Genomic DNA, 21,347 nt, shown 5'->3' with positions numbered 1-21,347 from the left:
TGAAGCTGAACCACTAGTCATGAACATAGTCCAGGGCCTCAGCCGTTCCTTGCCACTCCGTGTCGTAAATGGCATATAAGCAAGTTTACGTTTCTCCTCAGACCATTTCAATTTCTTTTTTTGGGTCTTTTTACTGAACTTTGGCTTTTTGGATTTTACATGCCCTCTACTATCACATTGGGCATCGGCTTTGGCAGACGACGATAGCATTTCATCATCTATGTCATGGCTAGTGGCAGCAGCTTCAGCACTAGGAGGAAGTGGTTCTTGATCTTTCCCTATTTTATCCTCCAAATTTTTATTCTCCATTATGTTTCTGGAGTTATATAACACAATATGCGGCACAGGAATGACTGATGGCTGATGACCAGGACACTACTACTGGTCTGATGCAGCACAACACAGCAACACTGTAAGGGACTTGTTGTTGTTGTTGTTATTATTATTATCATTATTTATTATACAGCAGCAGTGGACATATAGCAGCAGCGTATACCACTGTGACTGCCTGGTCACTGGAATGACTGATGGCCAGGACACTACCACTGGTCTGATGCAGCACAACACAGCAACACTGTAAGGGACTTATTATACAGCAGCACTGGACATATGGCAGCAGAGGACACCACCACTGTGAATGGTCACTGGAATGACTGATGCACAGGACACTAGCACTGGTCTGATGCAGGACAACACATATAATTATACAGCAGCACTGGGCATATGGCAGCAGATGACACCACCACTGTGAATGGTCACTGGACTGACTGATGCCCAGGACACTACCACTGGCCTGATGCAGGACAACACAGCAACACTGTAAGGGACTTATTATACTGCAGCACTGGACATATGGCAGCAGAGGACACCACTACTGTGACTGATGCAGCACAACACCACTGAACTGATGCAGCACAACACAGCACCACTGAACTGATGCAGCACAACACAGCACCACTGGACAGCACTGGACATCAGACCCTCCAACATGACCCGCCCCACTAGGTACAAAATGCTCTGTTTCTGGACTTCCCTCTTAATTTATTATTGCCATCACCTGTGTTGAACTAGTTACATGATAAGAAAGCTGTTTCTTCACAGGTGATGGCAATAATAAATTAAGAGGGAAGTCCAGAAACAGAGCATTTTGTACCTAGTGGGGCGGGTCATGTTGGAGGGTATGGGACATATGGCAGCAGAGGACACAAGCATTATGACTGGACAGATTCAGCACAAGCCACGGACACTGAGAGAACGGAGACACGTCCTCTCTTTACACTCTCCAATGCCGGAGTGAAAGTTTCGGGGACGCGCGGCTCCTTATATGGTATCCAAATCCTGCGGGAATCCGACAGCGGGATGATGACGTTTGCCTCATTCTGGTGTCCGAGTCAGGCAGGAGAACCCGAGCCTGGCTCGGAACCGGACTCGAATTGTGAAGTTCGGTACGGTTCGATTTTCTGAGACCCGAACCCGCTCATCTCTACTGCAATGTTATCAATTATTGCAGTGCGAGTTTGGGCGATTTTATCACATGGATGGTGATAAATAGGCCCTTTAAAGTGATAGCACTTGAGCGGAGCACACAAGGAGACTTCTAATAACTCAGCAAGACATGTCAAGGAGATTGTATAAAGTTACATGAGAATGTGTACCGGAGAGAGTGGACTATCAAACTCTTATATTAAATATAGGGGGCCTGATTCAGAGTAAGGTATTACACAGCCACAGGTAATAGCACGGAATCGGCTGTGCAATACCAACTAATATTTTAAGGCTGTATGAGGCGTCTGGTGTAAGTATACACTCCCTGTCTGCTTCCGTGTCCACTGCTGGGTCCACTGCTGTCCACTGCTGGGGGAAGAAGCACCATTGGATCACTGTGCTGGTCCATCGGTCACCTGAGTAACCTTCAGTTTACTCAGATGGTCTCAGATCTGCAGATGAAGTGAGTAAATCTGCGTCAGACACTGACTTTGGAACTCCCACAAAAGGGAGGCGACATGCTTGCATTTTGTGGAACGGACCCGGTCGCCGCACCTTCCCCGCCCCCAAACGCCCTCAATCAGGCTAGGGCTTAGGGGGCACATTCCTGCATCCATGGGATCTTATGCACCGCACACCCGGCAGCCATGATAGATACGCCACACTGTCACAGGAAAGAACTCTACAAGAGAATAAGCAAGAACAATTCCTCCATGAAGCGAAAGTTCTCTCTGCTAAATGTACATATGAACATGATCAAGCAGAAGCGGAGGCTTGTAATAAAGAGATCAAAGCTCTGGCCTTGGCTTGCTCCCTAAAGGGTGAATTGGAAGCTAATGTTGAATTGATGAGAGGAAGCACTTGAAAAGCTCTAAAGATGAGACCACTATATATATATATAAAGCCTAAATCTAGAAGCTCAAACATAAATGTGCAAAAAAAGTCACCACTGGGTCACGAAGCGCCGTATCCAATCAATATTATTATTATTATTTTTTTTTCCCTCTAACCACATCTCTCTTGGAGGCAGAGTTATTAAGCCTGGTGAAGTGATAAAGTGGAAGGTGATACAGGACCAGCCAATCAGCTCCTAACTGCCATGTTACAGGCTGGGTTTGAAAAATGACAGGAGCTGACTGGCTTGTGCATTATCACCTTCCACTTTATCACTTCACCAGGCTTAATAGATCTGTCCCTTGGTCACAATCACATCAGTAGATGACACTCCAAAAGAAAGAAAACAAACACACAATAGTGTAATACTGTAAGATCACGCTAAATTTGTGTAATAAAATGTATGGTGCCCGTACCAAATCAGCTGCTCCGTACAATTGTGCAGTATGCAAATGATAAAATGTTACTTCAATGCTAATTGGTTGCCATGGACAACTTCACCACTGGCTCACTTCACCACACTTTTCACTGCTTCATGAATAGACCCCAGAAACCGCTCCAAATAGTGCAGCAATCAGACAGATGGTGGGTATGGCTAGAGCAGCTTTCATTCAACCAGATATAGGCCTAGTCAGCTTCCATACTGACAAGGGCCTGGACATCCATGGGCCATCTTAACGCCTAGGTACACTGGGCAGCTGCCCTGGGCCCCACGATTCAAGGGACCTTTGAGCATGTCCGCCCCCCTCCACTCACACACATTTGATGTCCCGTGGGTAGTAGGTGATGTTCTATCCTCCGCTCGGCATGTAGAACCTGGAGCAGTCATTTCTGCTAATTACTAGAGATGAGCGGGTTCGGTTTCTCTGAATCCGAACCCGCCCGAACTTCATGTTTTTTTTCACGGGTCCGAGCGACTCGGATCTTCCCGCCTTGCTCGGTTAACCCGAGCGCGCCCGAACGTCATCATGACGCTGTCGGATTCTCGCGAGGCTCGGATTCTATCGCGAGACTCGGATTCTATATAAGGAGCCGCGCGTCGCCGCCATTTTCACACGTGCATTGAGATTGATAGGGAGAGGACGTGGCTGGCGTCCTCTCCATTTAGATTAGGGTTGAGAGAGAGAGAGAGAGATTGACCTGAGGCTGTGATACTGTAGAAGAGAGTGCAGAGTTTAGTGACTGACGACCACAGTGACCACCAGACAGTGCAGTTGTTTGTTTTATTTAATATATCCGTTCTCTGCCTGAAAAAAACGATACACACAGTGACTCAGTCACATACCATATCTGTGTGCACTGCTCAGCCCAGTGTGCTGCATCAATGTATATATATATCTGACTGTGCTCAGCTCACACAGCTTATAATTGTGGGGGAGACTGGGGAGCACTGCAGTGCCAGTTATAGGTTATAGCAGGAGCCAGGAGTACATAATATTATATTAAAATTAAACAGTGCACACTTTTGCTGCAGGAGTGCCACTGCCAGTGTGACTAGTGACCAGTGACCTGACCACCAGTATATATAATATTAGTAGTATACTATCTCTTTATCAACCAGTCTATATTAGCAGCAGACACAGTACAGTGCGGTAGTTCACGGCTGTGGCTACCTCTGTGTCGGCACTCGGCAGCCCGTCCATAATTGTATATACCACCTAACCGTGGTTTTTTTTTCTTTCTTTATACATACATACTAGTTACGAGTATACTATCTCTTTATCAACCAGTCTATATATTAGCAGCAGACACAGTACAGTGCGGTAGTTCACGGCTGTGGCTACCTCTGTGTCGGCACTCGGCAGCCCGTCCATAATTGTATATACCACCTAACCGTGGTTTTTTTTCCTTTCTTTATACATACATACTAGTTACGAGTATACTATCTCTTTATCAACCAGTCTATATATTAGCAGCAGACACAGTACAGTGCGGTAGTTCACGGCTGTGGCTACCTCTGTGTCGGCACTCGGCAGCCCGTCCATAATTGTATATACCACCTAACCGTGGTTTTTTTTTCTTTCTTTATACATACATACTAGTTACGAGTATACTATCTCTTTATCAACCAGTCTATATATTAGCAGCAGACACAGTACAGTGCGGTAGTTCACGGCTGTGGCTACCTCTGTGTCGGCACTCGGCAGCCCGTCCATAATTGTATATACCACCTAACCGTGGTTTTTTTTTCTTTCTTTATACATACATACTAGTTACGAGTATACTATCTCTTTATCAACCAGTCTATATTAGCAGCAGACACAGTACAGTGCGGTAGTTCACGGCTGTGGCTACCTCTGTGTCGGCACTCGGCAGCCCGTCCATAATTGTATATACCACCTAACCGTGGGTTTTTTTTCTTTCTTTATACATACATACTAGTTACGAGTATACTATCTCTTTATCAAGCAGTCTATATATTAGCAGCAGACACAGTACAGTGCGGTAGTTCACGGCTGTGGCTACCTCTGTGTCGGCACTCGGCAGCCCGTCCATAATTGTATATACCACCTAACCGTGGTTTTTTTTTCTTTCTTTATACATACATACTAGTTACGAGTATACTATCTCTTTATCAACCAGTCTATATATTAGCAGCAGACACAGTACAGTGCGGTAGTTCACGGCTGTGGCTACCTCTGTGTCGGCACTCGGCAGCCCGTCCATAATTGTATATACCACCTAACCGTGGTTTTTTTTTCTTTCTTTATACATACATACTAGTTACGAGTATACTATCTCTTTATCAACCAGTCTATATATTAGCAGCAGACACAGTACAGTGCGGTAGTTCACGGCTGTGGCTACCTCTGTGTCGGCACTCGGCAGCCCGTCCATAATTGTATATACCACCTAACCGTGTTTTTTTTTTCTTTCTTTATAGTCATACTAGTTACGAGTATACTATCTCTTTATCAACCAGTCTATATTAGCAGCAGACACAGTACAGTGCGGTAGTTCACGGCTGTGGCTACCTCTGTGTCGGCACTCGGCAGCCCGTCCATAATTGTATATACCACCTAACCGTGGTTTTTTTTTCTTTCTTTATACATACATACTAGTTACGAGTATACTATCTCTTTATCAACCAGTCTATATATTAGCAGCAGACACAGTACAGTGCGGTAGTTCACGGCTGTGGCTACCTCTGTGTCGGCACTCGGCAGGCAGTCCGTCCATAATTGTATACCACCTAACCGTGGTTTTTTTTTCTTTCTTCTTTATACATACATAGTTACATAGACATCTCTTTATCAACCAGTCTATATTAGCAGCAGACACAGTACAGTACGGTAGTTCACGGCTGTGGCTACCTCTGTGTCTGCACTCGGCAGGCAGTCCATAATTGTATACTAGTATCCATCTCCATTGTTTACCTGAGGTGCCTTTTAGTTGTGCCTATTAAAATATGGAGAACAAAAATGTTGAGGTTCCAAAATTAGGGAAAGATCAAGATCCACTTCCACCTCGTGCTGAAGCTGCTGCCACTAGTCATGGCCGAGACGATGAAATGCCAGCAACGTCGTCTGCCAAGGCCGATGCCCAATGTCATAGTACAGAGCATGTCAAATCCAAAACACCAAATATCAGAAAAAAAAGGACTCCAAAACCTAAAATAAAATTGTCGGAGGAGAAGCGTAAACTTGCCAATATGCCATTTACGACACGGAGTGGCAAGGAACGGCTGAGGCCCTGGCCTATGTTCATGGCTAGTGGTTCAGCTTCACATGAGGATGGAAGCACTCAGCCTCTCGCTAGAAAAATGAAAAGACTCAAGCTGGCAAAAGCAGCACAGCAAAGAACTGTGCATTCTTCGAAATCCCAAATCCACAAGGAGAGTCCAATTGTGTCGGTTGCGATGCCTGACCTTCCCAACACTGGACGTGAAGAGCATGCGCCTTCCACCATTTGCACGCCCCCTGCAAGTGCTGGAAGGAGCACCCGCAGTCCAGTTCCTGATAGTCAGATTGAAGATGTCAGTGTTGAAGTACACCAGGATGAGGAGGATATGGGTGTTGCTGGCGCTGGGGAGGAAATTGACCAGGAGGATTCTGATGGTGAGGTGGTTTGTTTAAGTCAGGCACCCGGGGAGACACCTGTTGTCCGTGGGAGGAATATGGCCGTTGACATGCCAGGTGAAAATACCAAAAAAATCAGCTCTTCGGTGTGGAGGTATTTCACCAGAAATGCGGACAACAGGTGTCAAGCCGTGTGTTCCCTTTGTCAAGCTGTAATAAGTAGGGGTAAGGACGTTAACCACCTCGGAACATCCTCCCTTATACGTCACCTGCAGCGCATTCATAATAAGTCAGTGACAAGTTCAAAAACTTTGGGTGACAGCGGAAGCAGTCCACTGACCAGTAAATCCCTTCCTCTTGTAACCAAGCTCACGCAAACCACCCCACCAACTCCCTCAGTGTCAATTTCCTCCTTCCCCAGGAATGCCAATAGTCCTGCAGGCCATGTCACTGGCAATTCTGACGAGTCCTCTCCTGCCTGGGATTCCTCCGATGCATCCTTGCGTGTAACGCCTACTGCTGCTGGCGCTGCTGTTGTTGCCGCTGGGAGTCGATGGTCATCCCAGAGGGGAAGTTGTAAGCCCACTTGTACTACTTCCAGTAAGCAATTGACTGTTCAACAGTCCTTTGCGAGGAAGATGAAATATCACAGCAGTCATCCTACTGCAAAGCGGATAACTGAGGCCTTGGCATCCTGGGTGGTGAGAAACGTGGTTCCGGTATCCATCATTACTGCAGAGCCAACTAGAGACTTGTTGGAGGTACTGTGTCCCCGGTACCAAATACCATCTAGGTTCCATTTCTCTAGGCAGGCGATACCGAAAATGTACACAGACCTCAGAAAAAGAGTCACCAGTGTCCTAAAAAATGCAGCTGTACCCAATGTCCACTTAACCACGGACATGTGGACAAGTGGAGCAGGGCAGGGTCAGGACTATATGACTGTGACAGCCCACTGGGTAGATGTATGGACTCCCGCCGCAAGAACAGCAGCGGCGGCACCAGTAGCAGCATCTCGCAAACGCCAACTCTTTCCTAGGCAGGCTACGCTTTGTATCACCGCTTTCCAGAATACGCACACAGCTGAAAACCTCTTACGGCAACTGAGGAAGATCATCGCGGAATGGCTTACCCCAATTGGACTCTCCTGTGGATTTGTGGCATCGGACAACGCCAGCAATATTGTGTGTGCATTAAATATGGGCAAATTCCAGCACGTCCCATGTTTTGCACATACCTTGAATTTGGTGGTGCAGAATTTTTTAAAAAACGACAGGGGCGTGCAAGAGATGCTGTCGGTGGCCAGAAGAATTGCGGGACACTTTCGGCGTACTGGCACCACGTACAGAAGACTGGAGCACCACCAAAAACTACTGAACCTGCCCTGCCATCATCTGAAGCAAGAAGTGGTAACGAGGTGGAATTCAACCCTCTATATGCTTCAGAGGTTGGAGGAGCAGCAAAAGGCCATTCAAGCCTATACAATTGAGCACGATATAGTAGGTGGAATGCACCTGTCTCAAGCGCAGTGGAGAATGATTTCAACGTTGTGCAAGGTTCTGATGCCCTTTGAACTTGCCACACGTGAAGTCAGTTCAGACACTGCCAGCCTGAGTCAGGTCATTCCCCTCATCAGGCTTTTGCAGAAGAAGCTGGAGACATTGAAGGAGGAGCTAACACGGAGCGATTCCGCTAGGCATGTGGGACTTGTGGATGGAGCCCTTAATTCGCTTAACAAGGATTCACGGGTGGTCAATCTGTTGAAATCAGAGCACTACATTTTGGCCACCGTGCTCGATCCTAGATTTAAAGCCTACCTTGGATCTCTCTTTCCGGCAGACACAAGTCTGCTGGGGTTGAAAGACCTGCTGGTGACAAAATTGTCAAGTCAAGCGGAACGCGACCTGTCAACATCTCCTCCTTCACATTCTCCCGCAACTGGGGGTGCGAGGAAAAGGCTCAGAATTCCGAGCCCACCCGCTGGCGGTGATGCAGGGCAGTCTGGAGCGACTGCTGATGCTGACATCTGGTCCGGACTGAAGGACCTGACAACGATTACGGACATGTCGTCTACTGTCACTGCATATGATTCTCTCAACATTGATAGAATGGTGGAGGATTATATGAGTGACCGCATCCAAGTAGGCACGTCACACAGTCCGTACTTATACTGGCAGGAAAAAGAGGCAATTTGGAGGCCCTTGCACAAACTGGCTTTATTCTACCTAAGTTGCCCTCCCACAAGTGTGTACTCCGAAAGAGTGTTTAGTGCCGCCGCTCACCTTGTCAGCAATCGGCGTACGAGGTTACATCCAGAAAATGTGGAGAAGATGATGTTCATTAAAATGAATTATAATCAATTCCTCCGCGGAGACATTGACCAGCAGCAATTGCCTCCACAAAGTACACAGGGAGCTGAGATGGTGGATTCCAGTGGGGACGAATTGATAATCTGTGAGGAGGGGGATGTACACGGTGATATATCGGAGGGTGATGATGAGGTGGACATCTTGCCTCTGTAGAGCCAGTTTGTGCAAGGAGAGATTAATTGCTTCTTTTTTGGGGGGGGTCCAAACCAACCCGTCATATCAGTCACAGTCGTGTGGCAGACCCTGTCACTGAAATGATGGGTTGGTTAAAGTGTGCATGTCCTGTTTTGTTTATACAACATAAGGGTGGGTGGGAGGGCCCAAGGACAATTCCATCTTGCACCTCTTTTTTCTTTTCTTTTTCTTTGCATCATGTGCTGATTGGGGAGGGTTTTTTGGAAGGGACATCCTGCGTGACACTGCAGTGCCACTCCTAAATGGGCCCGGTGTTTGTGTCGGCCACTAGGGTCGCTAATCTTACTCACACAGTCAGCTACCTCATTGCGCCTCTTTTTTTCTTTGCGTCATGTGCTGTTTGGGGAGGGTTTTTTGGAAGGGCCATCCTGCGTGACACTGCAGTGCCACTCCTAGATGGGCCCGGTGTTTGTGTCGGCCACTAGGGTCGCTAATCTTACTCACACAGCTACCTCATTGCGCCTCTTTTTTTCTTTGCGTCATGTGCTGTTTGGGGAGGGTTTTTTGGAAGGGACATCCTGCGTGACACTGCAGTGCCACTCCTAGATGGGCCCGGTGTTTGTGTCGGCCACTAGGGTCGCTAATCTTACTCACACAGCTACCTCATTGCGCCTCTTTTTTTCTTTGCGTCATGTGCTGTTTGGGGAGGGTTTTTTGGAAGGGCCATCCTGCGTGACACTGCAGTGCCACTCCTAGATGGGCCCGGTGTTTGTGTCGGCCACTAGGGTCGCTAATCTTACTCACACAGCTACCTCATTGCGCCTCTTTTTTTCTTTGCGTCATGTGCTGTTTGGGGAGGGTTTTTTGGAAGGGCCATCCTGCGTGACACTGCAGTGCCACTCCTAGATGGGCCCGGTGTTTGTGTCGGCCACTAGGGTCGCTAATCTTACTCACACAGCTACCTCATTGCGCCTCTTTTTTTCTTTGCGTCATGTGCTGTTTGTGGAGGGTTTTTTGGAAGGGACATCCTGCGTGACACTGCAGTGCCACTCCTAGATGGGCCCGGTGTTTGTGTCGGCCACTAGGGTCGCTTATCTTACTCACACAGCGACCTCGGTGCAAATTTTAGGACTAAAAATAATATTGTGAGGTGTGAGGTATTCAGAATAGACTGAAAATGAGTGTAAATTATGGTTTTTGAGGTTAATAATACTTTGGGATCAAAATGACCCCCAAATTCTATGATTTAAGCTGTTTTTTAGTGTTTTTTGAAAAAAACACCCGAATCCAAAACACACCCGAATCCGAAAAAAAAAATTCGGTGAGGTTTTGCCAAAACGCGTTCGAACCCAAAACACGGCCGCGGAACCGAACCCAAAACCAAAACACAAAACCCGAAAAATTTCAGGCGCTCATCTCTACTAATTACCCCTTTTACTGCACAGATTGTGGGAGATGGGGTGGGAGGGAGAACACTAAACTGTAGAAGAGGGCATTGGGTTGAAAGGGCCCTGGTACATGACTTCCAGGGTGGTAGGGGGTGTTTGATATGCAGGGGAGGGGTTGATAGTGGAGTAGGCTTAATATTCATAATTTTTACGGCGGGAGGTTACTGGGGACCAGAGTTCCGGAACCAGAGCAATTCACCAACGAAAAATAAAACTGTATAACAGGTGTGAGGAGCTGGAGCAGGGACCAGCTGCTGGAAGGCCGATATCTCTGGTTCTGGGCATAGTAGAGACAAGTTGCCAGTGTCCACCAAATGGGGACAGTCCCAGCTCTTGGAGTATACCATCAGAAAAACTCTTAAGACAGACAGAACCTGGGATATCTTCCTGGGAAGAGTAATTAACAGGCACGGATGGGGACCACTGATTTGAAGTCAGATATCTCCGGTTCCCCAGGGCCAATTTATAAAAATATGGTACCCCTGGAAAAAGGAGACCCTAAGCTATCAGCCTACCACCCTTATACTCCTGGGGCCCTTGGGCAATTGCCCAATGAGCCCATACGAAAAGATGGCCCTGGTTAGGGGATTCGCTGTCACCTTCACAGAGAAGGGAGAAGAAGTGAGATAGTGTCCTGAATAACCCTAACCCCTTAACCCTAACCCTTATTTCAAAATACAAGTTACTGTACTGTACATACAACAACCCAAAATTGTCCCTGTTGTGACAAAACAGTTCTATGTGGAGATAATGTTGGGTGAAACCGATTGCTGATTCTGAAGTGGCTGCTCAGGGAAGTCCTGCTCAAAGTTTTTGAATAGTTTGTCAGTGTACAAGTCATGTTTAATGAGGTCTGATGTGAAATTATTTGTTATGTGGTAAATTTGACATTGTGAATGTCATCAGATGATTATAGGGTTAAGGTTAGGGTTATGCTGCATTTAAGGTTAGGCTGCGATTAGGGTTAGGATTAGACTGTAGTAAGGGTTAGGTATAGATTTAGGCTCTGGTTAGGCTTAGGCTGTGGTTAGAGTTAGGGTTAGACTGTAATTAGTTTTAGGTATAGGTTTAGGATCTGTTTAGGGTTAGGGTTAGGCTGAAGTTAGGGTGCAGTTAGCGTTAGGCTGGGATTAGGGTTATGCTGCAGTTAGGGTTAGGCTGTGCTTAGGTTTAGGGTTATGCTGCAGTTAGCGTTAGGCTGCGGTTAGGGTTAGGCTGGGATTAGGGTTATGCTGCAGTTAGGGTTAGGCTGTGCTTAGGTTTAGGGTTATGCTGCAGTTAGGTTTAGGCTGCGATTAGGGTTAGGCTGGGATTAGGGTTATGCTGCAGTTAAGGTTAGGCTGCGGTTAGGGTTAGGATTAGACTGTAGTAAGGGTTAGGTATATATTTAGGCTCTGGTTAGGCTTAGGCTGTGGTTATAGTTAGGGTTAGACTGTAATTAGTTTTAGGTATAGGTTTAGGATCTGGTTAGGGTTAGGCTGCGGTTAGGTTTAGGCTTAATCTGCATTTAGGCATAGAGTTAGGCTGCAGTTAGGGTTAGGCTGTAGTTAGGGTTAGGTATAGGCTCTATTTAGGGTTAGGCTCTGGTTATGGTTAGGGATAGGCTGAGTCTAGGGTTATAGGGGGTCATTCCGAGTTGTTCGCTCGGTAAAAATCTTCGCATCGAGTAAGTCTGGAGCTATTCAGAAACTGCTACGAGGTGTGTAATCGCAATATTGCGAATACATCGTTCGCAATTTTAAGATGCTAAGATTCACTCCCAGTAGGCGGCGGCTTAGCATGAGCAAATCTTCTAAAATCCGCTTGCGAGCGAACAACTCGGAATGACCCCCATAGTTAGGCTATGTTTAGGGTTAGGCTGTGGTTAGGTTTAGGGTTAGGCTGGGGTCAGGGGTAGGGTTAGGCTGTGGTTAGGGTAAGGCTGCGTTACATTTAGGGTTATGCTGTGGTTAGGGATAGGCTGAAGATAGGGTTCTAGTTAGGCTGTAGTTAGGGTTAGGTTTGGTTAGGCTGTGGTCAGGGTTAAGTTTAGGGTTAGTGTTACAGTTAGTTGAGAAGTCCATTCAAAACTGCATTGTCAACATGCTGACTGTTGACATTTGGCACATGCCGACATTCTGGTGTCAACATTCTGAAAGCTGACTTTTTGTAATATATACTGTAGTATATACAATATTACATATAAGTGTACTGTAGAGAGACACAATAGAGAGAAATTCCAGCTGCTTCTGGAAGATATTTATAGACACAGAGTAGAATACCTTCAAGGCTGATGCATAAACTAATAGCTGAAAATCCTGTTGGGGCTTATTTACTAACATGATACAAATAGCCCTTATGTGCTGCAACCAATCAGATATCAACTTCTCTGCAGTCCAGTGTAATCAGACTAATAAATGTTGACATCGTATTGGTTGCTACGGGTCACAGTGCCTCATTGCTCTTCACGCCATGTTATTAGATAAGCCCTCCTAAGTCACATTGATGAACAGATTTTTCCATCCCGCCAAATGAATGACATCATTAAAAAATGTGCACCACTTAAGGCACCATCAGAGTCACCGTTTCGTTATGACTGGCTAAACTGTTCTGAAGAATAATAATGTCATAAAAATTGTTCTTCATTATGTGTCTCATTTAGAGTTGGCTGTACATCAATGATTTAAGAGTAAGATACAAATTTCTGTATTGTGCACCAAAAATGCGTACAGATGCAGTGTGTCTGGGTATACACTACTGTGCAAAAGATTTAGGCAGGTGTAGAAAAAATGCTGCAAAGAATGCTTTAAAAAATAGAAATGTTAATAGTTTATTGGAGAATGAACAGAAGAAAAATCTAAATCAAATCAATATTTGGTGTGACCACCCTTCAAAACAACACCTACCTTCAAAACAGCAAATTATTCTAAGTACACTTGCACAAAGTCAGGGATTTTGTAGGATAATAGGTGTGTGATTAAACAATCAAACCAAACAGGTGATAATGATCATAATTTTCATCTGTAGGTTGAAACACATTAACTGAAGCAGAAACAGCTGTGCAGGAGTTAAAACTGGGTGAGGAACTGCCAAACTCTGCTACAAAGGTGAGGTTGTGGAAGACAGTTTCATGTCACAGGTCATACACCATGGCAAGACAGAACATAGCAACAAGACACAAGGTAGTTATTCTGCATCAGCAAGGTCTCTCCCAGGCAAAGATTTCAAAGCAGACCGGGATTTCAAGATGTGCTGTTCAAGCTCTTTTGAAGAATCACATAGAAACATGTAACATTGGGGGACGTTTTTCGCTTGCAGGAGGCCGTTGTAAATGGCTCTTAACTCGAGAACATTTATGTGGAGACAAGATTCCTGGCTTGACCATTTTCCCTGGAAACTGCTTCCTTGCGTGACTGCGCCCCAGCCTCGGAGACTTGCATCTGTGGTCAGCAGGACCCAGTCCTGGATTCCAAATCGGCATCCCTCTAGAAGGTGAGAACCTTGCAGCCACCACAGGAGAGAAATCCTGGTCCTGGAAGATAGACTTATTTTCCGGTGCATGTGCAGGTGAGACCCGGACCATTTGTTCAGCAGATCCCACTGAAACACCCGGGCATGAAACCTGCCAAACGGAATGGCTTCGTAAGCCGCAACCATCTTCCCCAGCACTCGAGTGCATTGATGAATCGACACTCTAGTCGGCCTCAGAAGCTCCTTGACCATGGTCTGTATTTCCAGAGCTTTGTCTGCCGGAAGAAACACTCTCTGAAGCTCCGTGTCTAGGATCATGCCCAGGAAGGGATCAACTGAGACTTTGGCAAATTTAGAATCCAACCGTGATGTCGCAGAACCGACAGGGAGAATTCTACATTTCTTAACAACTGCTCCTTTGATCTCGCCTTTATCAGGAGATCGTCCAAGTACGGGATAATTGTGACCCCTCGCTTGCGAAGGAGTACCATCATTTCCGCCAAACGGCAACATCTGAAATTGGTAATGACAATCCTGCACCGCAAATTTCAGGAAAGCCTGATGAGGAGGATATATCGGGACGTGTAAGTGGGCATCCTTTATGTCGACTGACGCCATAAAATCCCCCCCTTCTAGGCTGGAGATCACAGCTCAAAGAGATTCCATCTTGAACTTGAAAGTTTTCAAGTATGGATTGAGGGATTTTAGGTTCAGAATCGGTCTGACCGAGCCGTCCGGCTTCGGCACGTCAAAGAGGCTCGAATAGAACCCTTCCCCCCGTTGGGACGGGGGAACCGGCACAATGACCCTCTGTTGACACAGCTTTTGTATCACAGCATTTACTACTACTCTTTCTGGAAGAGAAACTGGTAGGGCCGACTTGAAAAAGCGGCGGGGGGGGGGGGGGGTGTAACTCCTGAAACTCCCTTTTGTACCCTTGGGACACTATGTCTAAGACCCAAGGATCCAGGGCTGATTGAAACCAGACCTGACTGAAGAATCGGAGACAGCCCCCTACCGGCACGGACTCCCGCAGGGGAGCCCCAGCGTCATGCGGTGGACTTGGTAGAGGCGGGGGAGGACTTTTGGTCCTGAGTGCCTGACACGGCAGCAGTTGCGTGCGGTGAGATCAGTGGCTGGTGAGGCACTACAGCCATAATGTCCACCGGATCCTGCCGATGACCCCTACCGCCACCGAGCCAATGCCCGCTACTGCCTCTGAGCCAATGCCTGCTGCCACCGCCAATGGCTTACAAACTTGCCTACCATCAACTGACCCAGCCCTCCGCCACTAATTTGCATCTCAGTCCGATGCCGCCAATGCCTCTCATCATACTTGTGATGTATTGTACATTTTTATAGAAAAAAAATAAAAATGAGTGTTTAGTTTCCTGCATCCTGCAGCCATCTGTGAAAGTGGGTGATCCTAGGGGAAGGGCAATTAAGTGATCATTCTGAATCACATATTCTTAGTCCTGCCCCCTGCTTTACAATGCCAATAATCTGGGCATTGTATAGCGGGGGGGGGTGGCCATAATAATGCAGCCACGCCTCCATGCTCCTGCCCCGCCCATCTATGCTGATGCCACACCCACTTTTGCGCCGGCCTGGCTTGCCCCCTGCCAGAGGGTGCAACCAGAGGTCGGCAAGTATGATTTGCCAAGGTGCACGATTAACTTGCTCTTTTTTTCTTTACTCCCACATAAGAATCAGGTCCTACTAGTGGATTTACAGGCTACAGTTCTAAGGTACATGCAGAACAAGTCCAACTCATCAAACGCAGTAAAGGGCTTAAGCACTATTAGTGGGAGTGGCCAATATGCAATCAGCCAATCAGAAGCAGCTAGGTTCTGCGCTATATATAAGAAACTGTTTTTGATAAATAAATTAACATCATTATAGCACCTTGTTTCACTGTCCTCTAGAACCTGCACAAAATATGCCTCATATACAGTAGGTGTATGCATGCAGTTAGTTGTCATTACCCGGCCGCTTCCATATAACTCCAAACGTAATTAATCTTAATTGTAATATGCCATAAAAGCTTGAGCAACTACGGTATGCGTGCGTATTTTTTGCATGCTAGCGCAACTTGGGACTGCATATTTTGTACAAATAAAAACCATGCATCCATCCATCTCCACATGAAATTCCCCTTCGGTATATTTTGCCAAGTCACGGGGCGTTCAGAGTACATGGGATACAATGTTTCCTGTGTTGTGGCCCTGAGTGGAAAATAGAATGAAAACAGTAGTGCCAGATAATTGCCGTTGACCCGAGTCTGCTTATAATGGGCGCAGGCCACAGGAGCAAAACGTCAAGGTTCTTTGTGTACAGTATATTCAGCTTTAAATGACCTTTCGCCGCGATGAAGGAGTCTTGAAGATAAACGTCTTTGACACAACCATCAATTGAGTTAATATCTCCTTTCCACATCTCCTTGCTGGAGGCAGGCCGGCAGCCGAGGTCTACACAGATTATAGGTCCCTGGCGCATGAACCAGCATCGTTAACCTTCTGTCCTTTGCCTTCCACTATAGAATGTTCTGGAAAAAGACAAATGAGGCCTATTAATATCTCACAAAAAATACAGCTTACATCAGCCAAAATGTCTTAGACCCCAGACCATTATCAGGGTTTTCCCGTCGTGATGTAATTCATTTTTCTCCATAACTTCTCAAAGTTCACACTCCATGTAAGAGACACACATCCTTGCATTTGATAATGGTGCACATAGAAAGGCTTACATCGATTTTAATCTCTCAATTTTCACAGTCTGGGAGCTGCCATTTTGATTTTTCCTAAAGTGGCCTGCACTGTGCCAATTTCCTGTATGTTTAAAGTGTCTCGGATGCCATCATCTGTATATTCTGGAGGCAGCCATTTTGGGGTTGAAACTATTTTCATTAGAACACATCCTCTTGGTTAACTGAGGCCCACTCTTAAGTGCCACAGATGAGTACATTTAAAAAAAAAGGGCTAGTATAACTTGTCAACAGGCATCAGGTCAACATGAGAATGTCGACAGGTTCAAACTGTCAACCTACAGCATGTTGGTTGATGTGTTGACACAATTGCCCCTGGTGGTCTAGTGGCCTCTCGGCGGCAGCGGCGGCTCCAGCATCTTCAACCGGGTCCTACTGATCATGTGAGGACCGGCACAGGCATCTGAGGAGCAGCATTCTGGGGAGTATTTCTTTCCTTATCCCTAACCCTTCCCTTTGTGCCTAACCCTTCCCCCCACCCCCGCAGCATAACCCTCCCAGCAATGCCTATCCCTAACTGTCGGCATCCTGAAACTGTCCATATTTTACATCGCAACATTTCAGATATCAGCATTATGACCCTGTCAACAGGTTGAAGATGTCGACTTGGTGACTGTCAACAGTTTGAACCATTTCAATATTCTGATGTCGAAATGGTAGTGTTGACATTATGAACTAACTAATGGTAACTGTTGACCGTTCGACCGGATACCAAAGAAGAAAATCCCAGGTAGGCCAGATTTTAAAGAAAGTAGTAATTATTGCATGCATAATTGCTAACAGAGTTTCTTTAATCTTTGAAGTGAGTTGACCTTGGATGTTGCAAGGACTCTCTAAGAAATATGGCAGCTGTTTATGAGCAACTTAACATTTTCTACCCTTTATGGAAAACTGAGATTGCACGGTTTACTTTTTTCTACAAACAAATTAAAATCAGAGATTTCTTTTAGGTTTTCTTCCACTTTTTAAAGAGCTACTGTGAAACTGAAGCCCGCCCGGCTTCTCTGTGTGATTCCGATAGCCACTTATTAATAATTCAAAATTAAAATGGACTCTTCATCCATGGAAGCAAAAAAGCGAAATGGAAATCCTCTAAACGGGACGCAGGAAAGGGATTAATAATGCTTTGTAAAATGAAGTGTTGCTGATGAGATGTTGCTATGGTAACTTCATGCCAGATCTAAACAAGTCACCCATATTAAATACCACTAGATTTTCCTTTCAGTACCTGTTCTAATTCAATTTGCCAGCAAGGAGCAGGGAGCTATTGAAACATAGAGGTTTGATGCTGTTTAAGGTATTATGTAATATAGTGATACAGCAGCATTAAGTTAGAATTATCAGAGAGGTGAGGAAAGGTCTGGATTAAGACTAGTCATGTGAATTAACTGACTGTTCCGAAGGCAGACATGAATGAAACTCTGCAGAAATGCAGCGGAACAGATACTAAGTTCAGTGGGATATAATGTTCTGTCCTTTTTGAAATGATTATTTCACTGTTGTAGTCTAGAGCACAGGTTCTCAAACTCGGTCCTCAGGACCCCACACAGTGCATGTTTTGTAGGTCTCCTCGCAGAATCACAAGTTAAATAATTAGCTCCACCTGTGGACCTTTTAAAATGTGTCAGTGAGTAATTAATACACCTGTGCACTTGCTGGGTTACCTGCAAAACATGCACTGTGTGGGGTCCTGAGGACCGAGTTTGAGAACCCCTGGTCTAGAGTGAACTTTATCAGGATCCTAGATCCACTTTTTTTTATTTTATGTTAAAGTCGGTAGTTTTTTTTATTTTTATAATTTTAAAGGAGTTTAACATTTCAAACTGTTTTTTACTTATTTGGGATCAATATACAGGAGTAAGATTTTGACAAGGGGGGATGCCTACTTTTCTGTTCAGTGGGGCGGATTAAGACAGGTGGGGGTCTGCGTGCAAACTCTGTGCGGGCCCCCTATGCTCACCGGTGCATGTACCAATAATACTTTGGCACTATGCCAGAAGCTACTGTGCATGCACCTGTGCCATTTTCCCATTGTTCGCTCTACTCAGGGCAGTAGAGGGTCTGGCTGGGCCCAGGTACTTTTCAGGAGGTGTGACCTAATCACAGGAGGCGTGGTCATAGGTGAAAAGCTGCAGTAGCTGCCAGTTAGGGGGGGGAGGGGGGCTCCATCAGACCTGGACCCCTCCATCAGACCTGGGGCGGGTAATCAGCACCCTCTCCGCCCCTCTCTTGGCACCACTGGCTCTACTGCACCTGTCTCCATGAAAACGTAGCCTGTGTGACTTTCTCTGTGACTCCTGGGGTGCAGACGGACAGGTTAGTATGGGTGTGTCATGTGTGGTGTGGGCCCCCTTGGGCCTAAGAGCACATGTACACTGCACGCCCTCCATTATAGATACAGTCACCAATGTCTGTGCACCTAAATACTGATACTGTGCTTACTATGTGTATACCAACTCTCTAGACATTACAGACAGTGCAAATATTTTGCAGTTCATTTACGAAGAGAAAAAAATTCTCCTTGGGTTGTGGCCTCCATCTTGATTTGTGCAATTGGCCGCATAGGTTTACAGAGCAAAATGTTCCTTCCAGAGTATGAGATTAGGCGCCTAGGTTTGCAATTTGTTGCAAAAGTAAAATGAAGTGAATTAGATTATTGAAATTAGATAAAATTAGTGATTGGGTGCTAAAAAGCTCCCTTCACTCCTTTCATCTAATTCCAATAATACTTGGTCGTGTGGAGAGGCATATAACTATTTTCACTCCACAAAAGTAATTGGATATTAGATCTTCGGTTTTATTGCTGTGAGCACTTTTGTGCCATCTTTAGATGGCGTCAGTCCATTGCGGCCAGTGGGCTGTATTTTGTGCATATAGGCAACACAGGGGGTTTCCGGTTGTCCGAAAACCCCCCTCTTCTTGGCCAGCAACTCAGATTATGACAACAAAAGCAACAGAATACAGGTTGAGTATCCCTTATCCAAAATGCTTGGGACCAGAGGTATTTTGGATATCGGATTTTTCCGTATTTTGGAATAATTGCATACCATAATGAGATATCATGATGATGGGACCTAAATCTAAGCACAGAATGCATTTATGTTTCATATACACCTTATACACACAGCCTGAAGGTAATTTTAGCCAATATTTTTTATAACTTTGTACATTAAACAAAGTGTGTGTACATTCACACAATTCATTTTTGTTTCATATACACCTTATACACACAGCCTGAAGGTCATTTAATACAATATTTTTAATAACTTTGTGTATTAAACAAAGTTTGTGTACATTGAGTCATCAAATAACAAAGGTTTCACTATCTCACTCTCACTCAAAAAAGTCCGTATTTCGGAATATTCCGTATTTCGGAATATTTGGATATGGGATACTCAACCTGTATTATATTACAGGTTGAGTATCCCTTATCCAAAATGCTTGGGACCAGAGGTATTTTGGATATCGGATTTTTCCGTATTTTGGAATAATTGCATACCATAATGAGATATCATGATGATGGGACCTAAATCTAAGCACAGAATGCATTTATGTTTCATATACACCTTATACACACAGCCTGAAGGTAATTTTAGCCAATATTTTTTATAACTTTGTACATTAAACAAAGTGTGTGTACAGTCACACAATTAATTTTTGTTTCATATACACCTTATACACACAGCCTGAAGGTCATTTAATACAATATTTTTAATAACTTTGTGTATTAAACAAAGTTTGTGTACATTGAGTCATCAAATAACAAAGGTTTCACTATCTCACTCTCACTCAAAAAAGTCCGTATTTCGGAATATTCCGTATTTCGGAATATTTGGATATGGGATACTCAACCTGTATTATATTACCTGTATTACTTGTGCTGCCACCACAACATGCAGTTTAAGGGACAGAGTTTAGCTGCTACACATGCCCAGTGTTAGCTTCTACTCAGTTCGCTGTGTGTGTGTGTGGATCTGAACCCTCAATCACTGCACTGGACCAGCTGCCAGGAAGAAGAGACAGGAGCCTTACCATGAGGTGGGAGAATGTGTGCTTAGAAAGTGCAGTTCTGTCTCCTACTAGTTCTCTAATGTTTGTGTATTTATTCATTATGGGATGTTTAACCTTTTCCTGATAACTTATTTTATTTATATTAGTTAAATATTAGCTAAATATACGATACGATATACGATAGACAATCTGTAGTGTTAAATATTAATACTGTATTCCATACATTATTCACTGTATAAAAAGACCAATGCAAGGCTTGATAAATGGGGTCCTACAATTTTAAATTAGCTTCAATGAATTAATCGTTTAATTAGCTTAATAATAAATAAAGCTGACCTTCCTTTCCCCTTACACAAGTCTCAGTGTCGTTATTTCATTACTGATATGGTGTTATTGGTTTTCCTTACATTGGAAAGAGGAGGACATTCATCTGGCAATGGGTAGTTTAATAAAATGACCGCTTCGACTGGCTCTTCTCAGTGCCCCAGCTTCTTACTCATTCCAAATAGTGTAGCTGCAATGTACGCAAATGAGGGAATGCTAATTTTCAGGGCTTTACCATTAATTTTGTTAAACCTGCTCCTCTCTCTTTTTTACTAAGCTAACTACAGTACCTGTATATTTTTGTCCCAGAAATCTAACAATTCTTTATCACAGATATTCCAATGCAGGCTTCCTTTAAATTCATATGAATTAAAGCAGTTAAATAGCATGAGGACCACCATTCAAAGATACAGTAGTTTATGGTAGATATACCCACAATGCAACACTG

This window comes from Pseudophryne corroboree, chromosome 8 (genome assembly GCF_028390025.1).
Source record: "Pseudophryne corroboree isolate aPseCor3 chromosome 8, aPseCor3.hap2, whole genome shotgun sequence".
Taxonomy (NCBI): Eukaryota; Metazoa; Chordata; class Amphibia; order Anura; family Myobatrachidae; genus Pseudophryne; species Pseudophryne corroboree.
The sequence above is the reverse complement of the archived record's forward strand: the minus strand, read 5'-3'. Positions refer to the sequence as shown.